This window comes from Amaranthus tricolor, chromosome 17, assembly GCF_026212465.1.
Source record: "Amaranthus tricolor cultivar Red isolate AtriRed21 chromosome 17, ASM2621246v1, whole genome shotgun sequence".
Taxonomy (NCBI): domain Eukaryota; kingdom Viridiplantae; phylum Streptophyta; class Magnoliopsida; order Caryophyllales; family Amaranthaceae; genus Amaranthus; species Amaranthus tricolor.
This window is the reverse complement of record NC_080063.1, coordinates 4,471,476-4,479,622: the sequence shown is the minus strand read 5'-3', so window position 1 is coordinate 4,479,622 and position 8,147 is coordinate 4,471,476.

Genomic DNA, 8,147 nt, shown 5'->3' with positions numbered 1-8,147 from the left:
GATGTTTTAACCGTGCATGTGTACAGCAGTTACATTCCACTCCTACCTTTAACTAACTTTCCATTTTCTTTGGGAGCAAGTAAGTTATGGAGAACGTGGGATATGTACAACTCGTGGAGAACATGGGCTGAGTGCACTGCTTGCTGTTTCCCTTATAAAAGAGGGAAATTACGGTTCAGTGGATATGGATGGATGAATGAAAAAAATGAATGTTGCATTGAGAGTGTCCATCTAAGGGAGATTTAATTGAGAAAAATATTCTAAGTTTTGTTTTAAATGCCAATTAATTCATAATATTTTTCTTGAGCAACAATTTCATTTTGATCTTTATGAGAATTGGCCTTGTAAAGGGTAATTGAGTGTTTTGTTGTAATTAGACTTATGGGAAGTCTAAGGGAATAGAGAATAGAAACGAGAGAAGAGAAAGAGAAGGAGAGAAGAGAAGAGAAGAGAAGTAGGCCTAAGTAGAGAAGCTTTGAGTAAAGCATTTAGAGAATTGAGAAGCTTCAAGTGAAGCAAAACATTGTTATGTGTAATTGTAATTGATTGCCTTAACATAGTGAGAATTTTGAAATCCCGGGGGGTCGTGGTTTTTCCTTCTTATTAGGCCAAGAAGGTTTCCACGTAAAATTCTTGTCTCCTTTTATTATTTTTCTTTTCGTTTTTAAGTTTAAGTTTTGTTCTTTACTTGATACAATTCCGCAAAAAGTTGAGCAAAAATCTTAAACTAACAACACAACAATTCACCCCCCCCCCCCCCCCCCCCCCCCCCCCCCCCCCCCCTCTTGTTGCATTCGATCATCTATTAGCATTCCTACACTAACCTTTGTGGGGTCTTGGCTTATTTGTGTGAGTTAACAACATCTTTGTCCTTTAACATAAGGTAGTCGAGTATAGAGTTAAGGCAGACTAATGGTAACCTAAGGTCAGGTCCAAGGAGGGGGAGCAAATGGGGCAACGTAAGTAGGATGTTGAACTAAGAGTGGGGACTTAGAACATAGGAACGCTACAAGCCAAGTCGTTGGAGTTAGCAACTGAACTTTCTAAATACAAGATGCAAGTGGCTTGCGTTCAGGAAACTAGGTGGAAGGGGCAAAAAGCAAGCGTTTTAAAAAGTTATAAGCTATGGTATGCAGGTTTGGATGGAAAGCGAAGTGGAGTCGGTATTCTTGTAGCTATTGATATCCTAAAGCAAGTGGTAGAAGTTAAGAGGTGCAATGATAAGATTATGCTAGTTAGAATAGTAGCGGGAGAAGAGGTCATATCGATCATTAGTGCGTATGGGCTGCAAGTTGGGCTAGATGAGGAAGAGGTCATATCGATCATATCGAGGCAATCCATCTTTTGAGGAGACTGATGGAAAAGTATAGGGAACGAAAGAAGGATTTGCTTCTAGTGTTAATTGACCTGGAGAAAGCGTACGATAGCATACCACGAAGCATCGTTTGGGAGAGCCTCAAGAATAGAGGTATTTCACGAAGGTATAATGAGGAAATACAGGACATGTATGACAGAGTGCGACTAACATACATACACCAGTGGGTATGATAGAGTCTTTTCCAATTAAAGTGGGACTACACCAGGGATCAACACTAAGTCCTTTCATTTTTACGGTCATTATGGAGGAAATCTCTAAATCCATATGGGAAACCGTACCATGGTGCATACTTTTCGCCGACGATATAGTTTTGGTAATCCAAGGAGGAGGCTAATAGTTAATTGGAAGAGAGGAGACCCTAATCATAGTTTTCTACGACCGGGAAACACTAGGTATGATGATGATGATAAGGAGGTGGAGGAGGAAGAAAGACCTGGCGCTGTATTTAGCCTCGACTTAGTTCGCAGTTATTAACTACGAATAGGGATTTTGGTCAAAAAAGTCAAACGCTTTGTTCGCAGTTAGTAACTGCGAACTAACCCTTGCCTTTTTTTTATTTATACACAGATTCGCAGTTACTAACTCCGAACGTATTCCTACCCGATGGCTTGGAAATTACACGCTTATAAATGGAAATAAGTTTAAAAGTATCTTATTACATGCTTTTTTTGATGGAATCACTTATCTATTTCAAATTTTCATCTATGATGAGACTTTTTCTATTGGATTGGTCTAATGTAGATTTATTTTCTTAAAGTGATCTTTATAACCTTAAAGCTCATAACATACAATCTTAAATTGATCAAGTAGAGAAATAACTAATTATATGGCCTTATGTCACGGTGAGATGGTCTCATGTAAGACGCATTGAAAATTTCTTCTCTTAAGAATCCAATAATGTTTTAGAGTGATCAAAATCTTTTATGATCACTTATAATCTTAAAGTGATTAATTAGAAAAATAAACTAATTATATAGGCTCATCTCATGGTAAGACGATCTCGTAACGCTGAATTTTTTTCATCTCTTAAGAGTCTAATAATGTTTTAGTCTATCATGTGATTATTTGATACAAAAAAGGTAAGTAGACTATTTAAGATATTAAATTATTTTCTCAAGTTATAAAATTCAATAACCAATTATTATGCACCAATCAAAAAGAGATAAAAAAAATAAAAAATAAAAAAAACGTAAGCATAATTCCTTTTATAGTTTCAAATTTGAAAAACAAAAATTGATTATACTCCCTCTTAGTTTCAAACCTAAGCTCCAATAACCAATTTTTTGCAAGGCCTACCCTAAAATTTTAGGGGCCTAGAGTGAAAGATATATTATGGGCTCTAATCATATACAAAACATACATTATAAAATTTAGCATTAATAAGGAAAATTTTTCCAAAAAAACTATTTATAAAAATTCATTTTTTTCATAGCCTACTCAAAATATTCTTTTTCATCAAAAAACTACCTAAAAAAGTGACTTTTTTTCAAAATTTGGTTTTCAAATATTACCAAAACAATATATTTTCTTTGTAAAACACTAACTACAAATAATGAAAGACGTCTAATTTTACATTAATATAGACATGTGCACATCATGTATTTATTTTTTAGGGATATTATCAATGGCACCCCTGTATTATAGTAATTTATCAATAGTACCCCGTTAATTCCAACGGTACCCCCCAACTATATCGCTAATTACAACTGTGACATTATTGTACTTTTTTCCGTTAAATGCCCATTAAATTTTGAATTTAACCTAACCATGGTTAGTTTCTAATTGTTTATATACCCAGTATCACTTCAAACACACGTATCTTCTTCTTCCCTTTTCCCTCTCCTTTTCCTTCTCTCCTTCCATGGCTGCTTCCTCAAGGAACTCATCATTTTGCGGTAAGGTGTATTCCGGTACTACCAAAAGACGACATGGAAGCCCTAACGTTAATTCCATTGAAGTTGGTGATAGCTGGGTAAGGTTGAAGAAATGTTACTGTGACCCAACAAAGTTCTTTGATATTAGGGTTTCGGGTTCAATTAACAATCTGGGAAAAATCTACTACAAATGTATGTCGTGCCAAGCATTTGAATGGAGTTATGATGCTGATTTGAAGGAAAACATTGATGAAGCTGCACCTGTAGAGGTACAAGGTGCTGCTCCTGTAATGTTGAATGGCGAACAATTTAACGAACTCAAAGCTACTGTTGAAGGGATGTCCAAGAAGGTTGATAGCTTACTTAAGGTTATGGTTTTCATGAAATTTATTGTAATGTTCTACCTACTATTGGTTTTTCTTGCGATTGTAAAGTAAGATTGTAAGCATTAAAATGGTTTCTATCTATATAAGCTTAGGTATTATGTTGGTTCTTGCCATGTAAAAGTAAGATTGTACTTTATCTTTCTTTCCAAAACACATGTTCATTACCAAAAATGGGAATTAGATTAATTATGCATACCAAGTTGAAGCTGTTCATTCATAATCATACATAATCTATACAAAAGAGGATTAAGCTGTTGTTCATCCATAATCATACATTACTTATACAAAAGAGGATTAGTAATTATAATCACAAGAGGATTAATCTACTATTCTTCCTAATTAAGTCAAAAGTTAAGTAATTACAATCACATAACACAAATACTATTCAATTTGCTTTACTCTTTCCCTTCTTTGATGATGCCTTCTACTTTACTACTGATGTTCCCTTGCTCTTGGAAGTTAAAGCATCATCAGTGTGTCTTGTTGCCTTTTTTCTTTTGTTGCCCCTCCCTTGCAAGTGGCCTTGTTGTGACCAAAATCTCCACACTTTCCACTTTATTGTCTTGCTCCACTTTCCCTTCCTCTCTTCATCATCACCTCTCTTTCTGTTCCAACAAGGCCTACCAACACCTCTTTTGAGCACAGGAGGTAATATAATAGGGTGTTTAGTAGTTGGCCACTTATCCTGGTCAGGGATAGTTTTAATGTTGTGACGATAGGCCAACTTATATTTCTCCACTGAATACCAATCATGAACCAATGATTGTGGATCAAGAACTTCATGAAGAATGGCTCTCATTGCATGCCTACATGGTATGCCAGTGAGTTGCCACACACTGCAAAGGCATGTGTGTTGGTTCAAACTGACAGACAGAGTTGATTTACCCTCCACCACCTCATACTCCCCTAGACTAGACATGAAAGCCCTGCAAGACCTACTCTCATTGCACAATACTTGAACTCTCTTCACAATGTTTGGACACAGCCTCTCCCAATCTTCACACTTCTGCCTCCTTGCAGGTAACCTAACCATTGTCACTCTCCTAATTCCCTCTAACAAACTTAACACTGGCTTGCACCTGTCAGTTCTTAGGGTTGCATTGAAGCTTTCCACAAAATTTGTCTTGTTAATGTCACAATTCAATTCAGGATCAAATTTATGTTTTGTCAATCTAAACTGTGGACCCAAATTATCAAACCATTTCCTTGCCTCAGGGTTTTTTTTTTCAATCTCATTCATGGCCTTTGCAAATGTGAAGGTTGAGAAGGCCCTATATGCTAGCCAAAACAGTTGCCATAACTTAGGTCCAGGAAAAAACTTCTTCCAGTTGGCACTAAGGTTCTGCAACAATACCTTCTTTGCACCTTAGGCCACAAATCATTGAGAGCCTTGTCAACTCCTTGCATTTGAAAAAAAAATATTAAGATTAGGCCACAATTCACTACAACTAATTGTGTACCTAAGTCTGTCTGCTTTATCAACAATCACTAAAAAACCAAATTGTATGCAATAATCCCTAATCACATCCCTCAAATGTTGCTTATCTGTAAACAATTGCCACTCCTTAATCACAATGTTCCCAAAACCTTTGTCTGTGTATAATTCCCCATTCTTATACAACTTAGTCAAATAATTATCAAAGTCATCACATTGATCATCCCAAACTGGTCCTTCAAATGGATCAAAATGATCTACATCAACATCTTCCATTCTAATTCCATCCTCTACCTCAGCCTCTTTACCACTATCAACCAAAGACACACTATCACTGTCACTGTCACTACTATGGAATAACATGGTTGGACTGAAAGATTCATCATCACTCTCACTAAGCAAGGATCGTGTTCCAAATGCAGCAGCAGCCTCCTTATTATGTTGCATTAGTCTTGCAGACTTTCTAATAACTGCCTTCTTAATTCCCTTTCTTTTCATAGCGGTCTTTGGGATTTTTTTGTTCAAAGTAGAATTTTTCTTAACAGTTGTCTTTGGGGTTTTGTTTGGGGTTTTGTTTTGTGTTCTCTTTAGTGTTGTCTTCTCCAAATTACCTTCATCATTACCTTGACTTTGGATAGTATCATTTGCTTCATCATTAACTTCATCAGCTGGGTTTATCTCATTCAATAACTCAGCATTTTCAATGATAACATCATTGATGTTGCCAAGGGATGGTGGGTTTATCTCAACATGTCTGCTACTCCTTCTCAAAACAGGCAATTTGGGCCTAAACTCAATCTTTGATGGTTTCCAGCCCTTGGGCTTCACAATCTGCAATGGGGTTGGAATGGGGTCCACTTCTATATCAAAATCATCTTCAACATCCATATCATCCTCAACAACATGTTCCTCAAGTATTACAGGTTGGTTCTCACAGGGTACATCAACATCCACATCATCAACAGGTTGTTTCTCAGGTATAACAAGAGTTGGAATTGGGTCCACATCATCCTCAACACTCAACACAGGCGGTTTCTCATAGGGTTCACTAGGGATTGGAATTATCATAACATCATCATCTTCTTCTTCATCATCAGGTTCTGCAGGGGGAGGATTGGGTCTCAAATCTTTCTTCTGTGCATCCTGCTTTAACGTTTTCCTAAGCCTCCTAGCATTATCTAACAAGGCATTAGGTTTAGAGTCCCCTACATTGATGCAAATATTGTCCTTGCCCTTATTTCTACTAAACATCCCCAACAATGCTTTATCATCAACTAGTTGAACATGCTTCTTTTTATATACATAACTAAAACTAGGATGTTTAGGCATCAAATGTTCGTCCCTCTCAGCCTTATCCCAATAATCAATGATCGTGTCTAGCAAGTTAACTAGGTCGACATCTTTAACAAAAACTTCTGTCTCTTTACCCTTGTATACAAATTTCAACACCACACTATCATCCATTTACAATCTATTAACACAAAAAACAAAAAAAATCCAACATCAATCATCCAATGCTCAACACATTTAGAATTCAAAAAAGCCCTAATTTTTAGGGTTTATTCCTTATAAAAACGACTCAGAACACTTTTAAACCACATAATTCAAGAAAAAAAACCCTAATGATCGCAACATTTAAGACGATAAAATAAAAAAAAAATGCGACATTATACTCGACATTTAGAGCAATAACTCAAACAAACCAACATCTTGCATGTATAGAAAAAAATGAGGAAAGATTAGGGAACTTACCAACGTCAATAAAAGCAGCAATGAGGAAGATGAAGCTTTAGCAATGGCGTAATCAACCCAGGAAAATGATGATGAAGACAGAGTAAGCAAGTACGGGTTAGGAGGGAAAAGCAAGTACCATGGTTGATTTTTTATAACATTTAACGGGCATTTAACGGAAAAAAGTACAATAGTGTCACGGTTGTAATTAACAATATAGTTGGGGGGTACCATTGGAATTAACGGGGGTACCATTGGAATTAACGGGGTACCATTGATAATTTGCTATAATATAGGGGTACCATTGATAATATCCCTATTTTTTATGTGCATCAAGAACATCAACAGAGACCTCGCATTTTTATTCAACCCTCTCTTTACTTTTCTATTTTCGATTTTCAATTAAAAAACAAAAAACTCATTAATAGGTAATAATTGAAAAAAGTGACATTTTACATAATAAAAATAGGGAATATAAATTTTAAAAAAAAAGTAAAAAAGATAAATTGTAATTTTTGGGAATAATCTTAAAAAAATTTTAGCTAAAAAGAAAATTAGAACAATTAATTACGTACAAATTATTACCTATTGTTAAATTTCATGATCTCTTAAAAAGGTGTATTTGATAATAATTTTTAAACAAGAACTTGAACATGTTGATATCTCCTAGCAAGGTGGTTTTTGTTCCCATCAATTACACGAGGGCTTCGAGTTCAATCCTTGGCAAAGGCATTATAGTAAATTTTTGGTGGGCCTCAGGCTTAGGCCCAGCTTACCCTTGCCCCAGGCCGACTCTGTTTTTGGTGCACTATTCATTGATTATTCTTAAATTGTGTTTTAATGTGAAATCTTATTTAATTGTTTTAATATAAAGTTTATTAATTTCAAGTTTTTATAATTTTTAATTATATATTTAAATATATTAAGGATTTAATGAATGCATTAGATAGAGTGCATAAAGTAAATAGGACACTTAAAATGAATAAGAAAGTATTAAATATATTTATTCAATCTGATATGTTTTTTTTCAAGTTTTGGAACAAACTGCAAAACTAAATTATAGTTCTTAAAACTTAGAAACTGAATCAATTGACGGATTTTGGTTCAATCAAAATGTTGTCCAATTTTACATGTGAACCAACACTTCGATTTGAATTGGCTTACTCCTACTAGGGCTATGGTTTTTTGACCACCAAAAGCTAAAAAACTACTCCTTTAATCATTAAAATCATTCACCCCATTCATGAGTCAAAAATTTAATGAGATGGTTTTTTTCATTAAAAAAATATCCAATGGTTTTCTATGTGTACAAAATATTTCTAAGTCTAATTGTGAATTATTAA